Below are 11,205 nucleotides of genomic sequence, written 5' to 3'. Positions count from 1 at the left end.
CCGTTACTCAAATTATGTTTAAATTAGAGAAATGTTCTTCCAGTGCACCTGTCCTTTATTTCATATTATTTTTACATTTTAAATCTGTCTACCTATAATATTTATTTGGTGAAACCCTGTTTGCTCCACTAGATGATAGGCTGTAGGAAGTCAGGGACTAATGGGCAAAGATGGAAGGGATGGGAAAAGGTCAGTGACACACTTCCTCTGCTATGCAGCTCTGCCAAGGCATAGACTTTGCTTTTCAGTCTTGCCAACTGATTCGCCTCCTGCCCAGTGGGCAGGACGACTGAACCCTTCCAGAAGAAGTAGCTCACATCTGTGGATTCTTTATCTTCTGTCCCAGCTTCATCGTCTCTTACATTTTTTAATCTCTCAAGATGAAAAAATTACTATCATAAAAATATTTCATACAAACTGATGGTAGTCATTCCCATGGATAAAAATAAATTACATTCTTGGGGTTTTGGGTACTTGCAAAATTAACCTAATAGCCCTGCCTCTTTATCCCTGTAAACCTGATTTGAGACTTTCTTTTCTATTCTAAGTTTACAGCATAACCTGGTCCTCTTTAACACTACAGTGGCCTTTGGTGGATGATGAGACCGTCCCTCTGTCATACTTTCCGTAACCCACACGGCGTTGCAGGCGCTGGCAAACTGTCCCCTGGGCCAAATCACACTGACCACCCCATTCATTTTTATGTGACCTGTGAAGAAAGAATCTATTTTACATTTTAAGTGGTTAGATAAATAACAAATGATATTTTATGACACACGGAAATGATGTGAAAGTTCCAGTGTATGTAAATCGAGTCTCGTTGGCGCAGAACCCTGCTCATTTATTTGAGTGCTCTCTGTGCTTGTGTCCGTGCTGTAATGGCAGAGATGAGCAACTGAAACGGAGACCATATGGCCAGACCACCTAAAATTACTGTCTGGGCCTTCACAAGGGAAGTTTGCCAACTTGTGCTCTGTAGTACCAGTAGAGATATAATAGGCCACATGTGCAGTCCTGAATTTTCTGATAGGCACATTGAAAACAGTGACAAAAAGGTGAAATTAATTTTAAAATATTTTAGCGTAGCTTATCCCAATTATTATCATTTTGATATGTAATCAATATTAAAAATTATTAACGAGATTTTTACATTCCCCTTTTTTGTACTAAGTCCTCATAATCCAGTGTGTATTTTATATGAACAGCACAGTTCAATTCAAACTCATTTCATTTCGAGTGCTAATAGGCACATATGGCTAGTGGCTACCATATGAGTCAGTGCAGCTTTAGAGTGTGTAGTTAGAAGATGGATAAGTTAGGAAGCTATCCTAGAGGCGTGCACTGGCCAGGGAGCAACCAACATGGCCATGGGCAAGTCAGCTTCCAAGCGGTTTAATAATGGTGTCCTGGAGGCCCGCAACGAGTACCAGCAGCAGCATGGCGTCCCCCCACTGAAGCTTGGTCAGAAGCTCAACCAGAAAGACTTAGCAATATTCTGAGGCCCTGGCCAATATGAGGATCTTCAGGCACAGCCCTGAGTCCAGCTGCAGCCAGTGCAGAGAGAACCTGACCTGGGCATCCTGTGATCAGACAGGATAGGAGGTGGCTGAAAGATGCTGCAGTGAAATTAAGAACTACAGCCTCCATCAGCCTGGCTTCTACTCTGGGACTAGACACTTCTGGGCCATGGAGTGGAAGAATGCAAAGAAGTGGGAGTGGGGAAGCCATCTGCAAGTGAGGGTTCCTCCTCTGTGCTGGCTGGACACTTCCCAGCAGGGAATATCGTCAACCAGGCTTCTCTGAAGAAAATGTTCTGCCTCCAAAGGAGTAACTTGCCAGATGCAGTGGGCAGGTGGCAGACTTAAGAACATGGATATGAAGTACCTAGAACAACAAAAACACAGCTGTGTGTCTGTCTTTGTGGGGGTGTGTGCTCGTGTGTGATGCATGTGCGCGTCTCTGGTACAGACACTTAGATATACAGTTTTGCATGAAGCCTTTCATGTAAAGGAATTCTTATCAAAGGAATGAGTCAATGAAGCCTTTACTCTGATGGTTAGGACATAATTATATGGATTATGGGGAAAAACAAAATTTTAAACTTTTTTGTTATTTTTAAGCAAACTTTTGTAACTTTCTTATTTATAATATCATCCCTGAACTTTTTCTATTCCAAATGTTTTTGATGCTGAGAAGTGAAGTTCATTTACTGTGATCTTAATGCATTATCATCTACTTGTGGTAGATATGAAAGAATATTAAACCTTCATTCAAATGTGGCATAAAACACACACACACCAAATTGAATAAGTTGGTTTATCTTAATGGTAGGTATGAAATTATAAATTATTATAATATGAATAGCAAATAGTACCAATGATAGGAATATGGCAGAAGGAAATCATACCTCATAGCCTAAAAAGCAGCCCTTCTCTGATATATTAAGCAGGCAAAACATTGTAGGCACATGGAAAATAACATCATAAAAGCAAAATATCCAGATTTCTTGACCTTAAATGTTGCATTACAGAAGAATTTTTTCCCTAAGGTTTCTGAAGAGAGAGAAACAAAACCTTAATAAGATATAATTTAATTCCCAGGGAAAAAAGGGTGGATTTAATTTGTGGATTAGATTTTTTAATGTTCTATAGAAATAAATGGAAGAGAATGATTGAGGGAGTAAGCTTGAGAGAGAGAAAGAGAGAGAGAGACACACACAGAGATAGTTCGCCTAAAAAGTGCAACTGTAGTATTTTAGGGTAATCCATCTTAAACAGACCACTTAGACTACCTGCTATGGAAAAAAAAAATGTTTGAATTGAATTCCCTAAAAATAGGACACTGAGGATATTTTAAATATAGGCCACTGCAATACTGCAATTCATAAGATATATATATGTCTTTCAGATGACCAAAATATATTTCTTGTAAATAGTTGGTCTTCCTCCATAATTCCTGCCTCATAGTCCTGGGAAACCAAGGCATTTCCTTAAATGTTGACCATGAACATGGATGTTTTGTTATGTTAATGAGGCACTTAAGAAAGCACCTAAGGATGGGGCCGGTTGCCAGTGGAGCCAACCAGGTGATTAGAGGGTTGGAACTTTGAGTCCCACCCTCAGACCTCAGGGAGGGGGGAAGAACCAGGGATTGAATCAATTGCTAATAGCCAATGACTCGATCAATCTGACTGTGGAAGGAAGTCTCTAAAAACCCCAAAGGACAGGATTTTGAGGGCAACTTTGGTGAACACATGCAGATTTGGGCAGATTGGTGCACCTGGAGAGGCCATCAAAGCTTCAAGCCTTTCCCCCCCACACGGTGGGCATTGCTACAGGCATCTCTTCCATGTGGCTGCTCCTAAGTTGTATCATTTTTCAATAAATCAGTAATCCAGTAAGTAACATATTTCTATGAATTCAATTAGCTGCTCTAGCAAATTAAGCGAATGCAAGTGGGGGGTGTTGTGAGAATCTCCAGTCGAGAGCCAGTAGGTCAGAAGCACAGGTAACTTGGGTTTGCACCTGGTATCTGAAGTGTGTGGGAGGGAGACAGTTTTGTTAGGGCAGAAACTCTTACCCTGTGGAGTCTGATGTTATCTCTGGGTATATGGTGTCAGAATTGAGTTGAAGTCTAGATACCCTGCTGGTGTCTTAAGAATTGTTTTGTTAGTATAGGAGACCCCCCACTGCCCCCCCCCACACACACACAAACGGAAATTGAGTCTCAGGGCACCCTTTTTGGCCACCCTTTTCAAAGAAAGCTATTTTTACAGCTTCAAATAAGGCAGTATGGCTTGTTTTCAATATCTGGAATTTCTTTCCTATTTAGTATGCAGAATAGCACCCAGCAGCCTTCCAAGTTACTAAAGGAAGGCCTCTATCTTAGTCCTTGCCTTCACTTACCATCTGTTCTTTTTCAAATCCATAGTGCCTCAGCTGTGCTGTGGAAATTGCCAAAGTTAATGACTTTTAGCTCTGGCTTCTATTTCCTAGCACTAGGTAGCTCCAATTACCTATCACTGTCTCAATTTCTCTACCTGCTAAATGGGGGTAATAATGATCAAATGATGAGTACAATGTGAGCAGGGGTTGGAAGTGTTCTGTTTTGTCTGTTTGCTTAGGGGGAAAGAACAAGGCATCATTTCAGTGCAGTAGGGAAAAAAAACATAAATGTCCTTTGCTATCTGGCAACTCATATGCTTTTCCTGCTCTAAAGATACAACTTCCCTTAATTAAGTTTGGCAGCAAATGGGCATCTCCTTCAGGTAAAACCTGCTTCATAACAAAAATAAAAGGATTTGACAAGGCACTGGGACAGTTCCCAGTTCAGGGCAGGGCATTAGAGGATAATTCAATGAAAGAGATAGAAGGTCTGAGAAGGCAAAGGGTGACTCTTAATCTTACACAGCAGTAGAGCATGTTTGCAGCAGACGAAAGTGGGCATCAAGCAGGAGAATTTTCATCAGGAAAATGTACCTCTGAAAGACGATTCTAGTTGTTTGTTTGTTTGTTTGATGGAGCTCTATCATATGCTGACAAAACACATTCTTTTCTATATCACTCTTTGTGATTCTTTGCTCTATGGCCCCGAGCCCTGTAATAATAGGTTATTTCTACAGAGAGCAGGGTATGCCTTAGGATGGATGAGAGAGCCCACAATGAAGGAGATCCATCATCTGTTCCAGTGGAGTTAATTGAAGTGACTTGGCCTGTGGCCAGTTGCCTGAAAGCACCCTTTAAAAAAGAATCTGGGTATGGCGTGACATGCACTTTATTTCTGGAATATGGCTGATCCTGCCACGGGAACCTTGCTAAAAACCACAACCAAGTGGCCAGCTGAAATGAGAAACAAAACTGGGAAGGCGTCTCATGACACTGTGTCCATTTGTTTGACTTCAGGAGAATAGTAAAATAGGAGCACTGAGAGTGCCCCTTTCTCCTAACCAGGCTATCAAGCTGCTGAATATGTCATAAAGAGCCCCATCTGTAACCCCCTGAGTTTTATAGCATAATCAGTGATTTCATTTTCATAGATCCAAGTTATTAAATAATAAAAACTAGAGATAGTGCTCAAAGTTGTCTACTTTGATACATAAAGTTTAAATTTAGCTAATTTAAGTTTAACAAAACTTCACGCAGAAGAAATACCGTAATCCAAAGGAAGATGTTCTAGTGCATTTGCATTGCTCTCTAACAGGGTAGCCTCGAGAAGACTGTTAACTGGGTCTGAATCTTCCTTCCCTTAACTTCCATGTGGGCGCGGTTTGAGCCTGACCTTCTCCGAGGCTGCGGGATCCAGCTCCCGGACCTCCAGGAAGACAGCCACTAGGCACACGTGGCCATTGAGCTCTTGAAATGTAGCTTTGCAAGGGAGACACTAAGTTGTAAATTTTATTTAATTTCCGTTCATTTAAATTTGAATTTCAAAACAAAGGCACTCTAAATTTGTTTGAATATTGGTTACTTATTGAAATGAAATGAATTTAAATGCCATTAAAGTTCATTTCTCTTGTTTCATTTTGCCTTTTCTTCAACCTGATTATTAGAAAAATTTAATCAGCATATGTGGCTCTCTTCATATTTCTTGTGGATGTGCTATTCTAGAGAAATAATTTCCATTCACTATCCGATTTCCATGGACATTTAAAAATGCTATTAATTTCAGTAGAAATATTAATGAGCTATATTTGTCCTACTTTCTATACCTACAATTTTTCTTTTTAAATATTTTTTCATTAGAGATAACCTATACTCCAGAAGAACAGGGGTAAAAATATCACTTTCTTTAGGAATATAAGCTTTCATATCTGGTTAATCAGTGTCTGCTCTGCATCTCCAGGGTCACTTAGATTTAGCTTCCTACTTTTCAGGCTATGCTTCAGAAACATCTTTTGGAGATTCAAGACCACCTCTAGGAAAGTTGCTAAGTATAATTCTCTCTTAGTTGAAGGATGAAAGAGATAAATGTTTGCTCAAACAGTGCAATTTAAGGTGTGTAAATTTTCTAGATTTTGAAAGAAGTTAGGTGTTTGCTTTGTTTCTTCAGCAGGGGAGATCTTGGTGCTGCTAGATCTTTAAGAGCAGTGTCTTGACCTTTCCTGGGCAGTCCCTGACATTTAAAGGCCAGGGCGATCAAGCCTATGCAGAGGTGAAAACTGCCAGTTCAAGGTTTCGCCACCAGTTTCTCCTGGTGGCTGTATTCATGGTTGGGTATAAAGATCAGCACATCATAATGCCCTAAAGATAGCACAGAGGAAAATGCATTTAGACAGATGGTTCCACATGGGCTGGATCTTTCCTGAGTAGCTCAGATTGATGTTTAGGCTGATATGGGGCATGCTAATCAAATGGCTGTACTTATTAACTAAGGTATTACTGAAAATAATATTGCCATATTAGAATACTTTTTTGGTTACATAGTAGGAAAACCTCTTTATTCTAAACATGTTATAGTTGATCATCCAAATAAGAAGCTTTGCTGTTTTAGTTCAGAATACTGTATTTACATTTAGTATAGTATATTTTTGTTGGTAGAGACTACTTTCTTACTATATTTTCTTCATTGTTATTTCTCTGCTTACAAAAACTGGGACCTTCGGGTTTCTATGCCTGCCCCGTATAGTGTCTTACCAGCACCATTCAACTTTTATCTGTGTTTTGGCTTCCCATAGCCTAGCTCTTTTTTCCCCCTGCATCTATTTTCTCACTTCCAATCATTGTAATTTCAGCTAATTTTATCAAAGACCAAGACATTTCCTTCACCCTAACTGTTTTTGAAGAGTTCGTGGAGGCTAATCACTCGGCAGTGAAACAGCATTGCACAGCCGACTGCCTCTGTATCTTTCATTCATTTTGCACCTCGTTTCTCTGGAAAGAGAAAAGATGAGAACTGAGAGTGTTTTCTACCCTCTGTTTCCCCTCTTTCTTAGAATGATAATCACTAAAGGTGTCTTTTTCTGGGACGAGATATTTGTGTCTTCTTGACGTTAGGCCTCTCTGCCCCTGCTGATGACTTCTGTCTGGGGGAGATGAGCACAGGCTTCTCGAAGAGGAAGTCATTTCTCACAGGCAAGTCAGAGTGACAGACCTTGCAGATAAAGACGTGGTTGTTGAAATGGATATGAAAGCAAAGCGGGTGGCCTAACTGTGGATGTGTCCGGTCAGACCATTAGGTGCCCTGTGCGGTAGGCCATCTAGCATAACCTTCTTGGGGAGTCATCTGCCATCTAAAGATAGAACACAAAAATTACTGGTGGCACAGACCATCCTTTTAAACAGCATACGATTATGGGCCCCACAGCTAGAGAAAATACCTTCTTATTTTTATTTTCTTAATCTGGTTCGATCTGCTGTTTTATTACCTGATGTATAATAAGAACTTGGAGCTGGAAAATTCCATATTTTATTGTTAAAAAAAGACTTCTCTAATTCCAAATCATTCTCAGAAAAAATATTCTGAAGTTCTTTGTAATGTTTTTAACAGGAAAGGTGATAAAATAAAGCTTGTCAGTTCCCTTCCAAGCTTCTGGGAGGCTTATTGCTATGGTTATTATCTCTCCTCTCTTCTCTCTGTCTCTCTCTCTCCCTCTCCTCCTCCCCTCTTCCCTCTCTCTCAGGATTTACTGATTCTTATATCAGCACCGGCCTGCCCTGTATAATTGTGCATATCTAAGGGTTTGGGAATTCAACACCACTGATACCATGGCACCAACTCACCTCCTTTTAGTTTAGATGTGATCTATCAGACATGTTCTCTGGCAGTAAGTAGTTTTCATAAATCACAATAAAAGGCTGATAGCAGCTACTAGAAATGAAGGGAATACTGAGCTGTTTATACTGTAAAATCACTCCTCAGAACCAGCACTTCAAGAACAAAGTGAGAAGTGAAGTGGGAAAATTTGGGCTTTGAACCAAAGAACATTATTTCTGGCATTTGATTTTTCTCATTGGATCAGGGAGCAGTGCTTCTTTGTTGTTTGTGTTAGAAAAAAATGTAAATCTATGTGCTTCTTCCAGAGAGGGGAATAATTATATGTGGTTTCACCAATTATATTCTTCTTTCTTGGTTCTCTATATGAGACATTCTAAAAGGAAAAAATCTCACAGTATTACAGTCATAGATTAAACTGCAGAATGAAAATTTTATTTAACACACCTGACTAAAATCTGGTTAACAAAGAGAATTTTTAAAGCAAAACTATTTCTGTTTCCTGTTATATGACTGTAATAGTGAGGATGCATTCATTGCTTATAATTAATTCCTTATGATAAATTATTCTATTGACTAAATTCTTTTAGAGATTTCAATATATGAGTAAGGGCCAGTCACTCCCTCAAAAGAAATCATCAACTATTTTCAAGGCATATTGATAGAGGGCATAGAAGATAGAATAGGCTGCCCTGGCTGGTATAGCTCAGTGGATTGAGCACTGGCCTGTGAATCAAAGGGTTGCTGGTTAGATTTCCAGTCAGGGCACATGCCTGGGTTGCTGGTTAGATTTCCAGTAGAGGGTGCATGAGAGACAGCCACACATTGATGTTTCCCTCTCTTTCTCCCTCCCTTCCCTTTCTTAAAAATAAATAAGTAAAATTTGTTAAAAAATAAGATAGAATAGGCTAAGTAATTCTGTGGTAACAACAACTACAAAATATTCATGGCTTACCAAAAATTTGTAAAAAACCATTTATTTCTTTTTCATGTCCATTTCAGGGCAGCTGTGTTTTTACTCTGCATTATCTTCTCTATAAAATTCATGATCAAGTAGCCATTCTCTGGAACAGTGCTGTTGATTGAGTTAACAAAGACAATAGAGAACCTACAAACCTTGTGCTTGCAAACTTTGTTCAGGAGTGCTAACCATTACCTCCCTCACATTTTATTAGCCCACACAAATCACGTGGTCAAATTTGTCAAACAGGGTTGATTGTAACATCTGTCCACAAGGAGGAGGTATGAAAAGGGGCTTCAAATATGTTCGAACAGTAACCGAAGAATCTGCCTTAGATATTACCCCTCTTTCTCACAGAGGGGGAGATGGGCACACAAATATAACTGATGCCTCTATAGTTTTACAAGCAACAGCCATTTCTTTGACCATTTTACACCTCAAATACCTAATTACCTCCATTGCGCATATGAAAGGGGAATTGGCATGTTTGTGGTTTTAGAACCTGAAATAGAACAAAGTGTATATAATATCCAAAGGCTCACACTAGAGAAAAAGCCAGTTGAAATGTGAAGAAAGGGACATAATTTTGTCCCTTTGTCCCTTAGGATTAAAATTAGGATCAAATTGTTGCTGGACCATTTAACAAATAAAATCTTAGCACATTTTGTGCTAAATTAGCTATAAGCTAGGCAGAATTATTCATTATTAACAGAATTTTACTGTAGTTCAATATGCTTTGGGGTCGAAATATGGATAATTTGTCTAATAACATTTATTTTGAAGAGCTATGGATAGGGAGACAATTTCACAGGAGTTTTTGATGCTTTGCCCTAAATACTTGGTTTAATAATTGAGAAAGGGGCTCTAAAGAATTTATATACTAATAGGCATTTCTTAATAAATCACCACTATATTTTGTACAGCTATGCCCAACACTACGAAATTTTAGAGGAACATAAATTATGGAGGAGGAGTATTTTCATTCACTTCTTTGTTTCTTTGTCTGGAGGTCACTTTATGTCATTTGCCATTAATATTCTAGGCACCAGTGACCTTTATGCTCTCCTTTAAAACTCCTTCCTTTTCCAGTCTGGATTCTCAAGTCTTCACTTATTTGCTTATCTTCATGAAATCAGGGCATAATGTTAAAATCGATCAATTAAACTCTAGTAATATTTTTTCTCTAATTCTTGGAATAAGGAACCTATGTTATGCTCTATAAATTGAGCACTAGTAATTGCTGCTATTTCATAATAACTCGATAACAATTAGCCAATGTCTATAATTGCTGGACTTGAAGGTCAAGGTCACTCCTCAGGTATACGGAAAGAGCTGCTAACTGGGGAGAAGCTCAAGACCCTGAGAACTGGAATCAGAGCCAAAAGAAACCAAGGGTCACACATGAACTGAGAAGCTGAATCTCCATGGACTTCATTTACTTGCTGTGATGTTTGAGTTCCTGTTTATCTTATATATTTATGGAGCATGTCTGTGGTGCTTGGTGATTTTTTTTTTACAGCATATGTGAAACATGACTCCCTACTCTCAAGAGCTTAGAAACCAAAAATAAATGAAATGAAATGAAACAACTGATGCATACATATGCAATAGAGTAGAAAAATGGTGTTCCTTTTTACTTACTTTTAATTTTTTACATCTTTATTAGATTTCTGTGCAAATTATATGCTGTCATGCTTTCCTTCTGGCATACCTTTACTTTGGAGTTTGTGGAAAGGACGAATAACTGTTTTATTTGTTCACAATGCCCAAGGCTATCAAAGCAGGGCCTCAACCTGTTATCTTTAATTTCAGATTTAGAAGTCGACTCCCATTGGGACAGTATTGCTTATCGTACTTTGCAGGAAGTAAAACTCTGACTTTTGAAACTGTCAGATCCCTCCCAAGCATCTAATCTTCAAAACCTAATTTGTCTTTAATATAATGGGTGAATATTTTGTTATCTTGATTGTTTTGGTTTGGATTATTTTATTTTAGTTGTAAACACTGGATCAAGGGAGGTATTGTGGCAGATAAGGTTTAGATTTAAAATATTCCAAATGGGCTAATTAGACTTCGCAGATGAGGGTGAGGTGTGGGGTTTAAATTGTGAAGTTCAAGAGATGTTGTGAATACTGCCCTAAGTCTTTATACCGGAGGGACTTGAGAATCTATGTCCTGTGGATATTTCTACTTTGCTTATCTGTTTGAAACCAAATATTTAATATCAAATTCAAAAAATTAAATCTCATTGAATAAGCATATGAAGCACAATGTGGTATGGGCACTGGCGGTTCATTTTCAGAGCTCAAACCCTCCCCGGAGCTCTTTGAGAAGTTCATACAATAAAGCACTTAGTAAGTGGCCATTTTCTAAGTCATGTAAACTTGGGTGACTTTTTCAGCATTTCTGAGCCTCCTTTTTGTGTCTATTAAATTGAAATACTAATAGTTACTTATCAAGATTATTTTGAGGATTAAATGAGTATTGACAATGGCTAGTGATGTTTCTCAGTTTGTAGATACTACATATATGTT

General features: G+C 38.7%; 1 pseudogene; it reads left to right on the top strand.

Moving 5' to 3' along the window:
• The first annotated feature begins 1,367 nt into the window (after positions 1–1,367).
• Positions 1,368–1,831, top strand: LOC119043941 (Golgi-associated plant pathogenesis-related protein 1-like; annotated as a pseudogene).
• Positions 1,832–11,205: the final 9,374 nt, after the last annotated feature.

The sequence above is a fragment of the Artibeus jamaicensis genome, unplaced genomic scaffold (assembly GCF_021234435.1).
Source record: "Artibeus jamaicensis isolate MK-2021 breed Jamaican fruit bat unplaced genomic scaffold, CSHL_Jam_final scaffold_584, whole genome shotgun sequence".
Lineage (NCBI taxonomy): Eukaryota > Metazoa > Chordata > Mammalia > Chiroptera > Phyllostomidae > Artibeus > Artibeus jamaicensis.
This window is presented reverse-complemented; position numbering and strand designations above follow the sequence as displayed.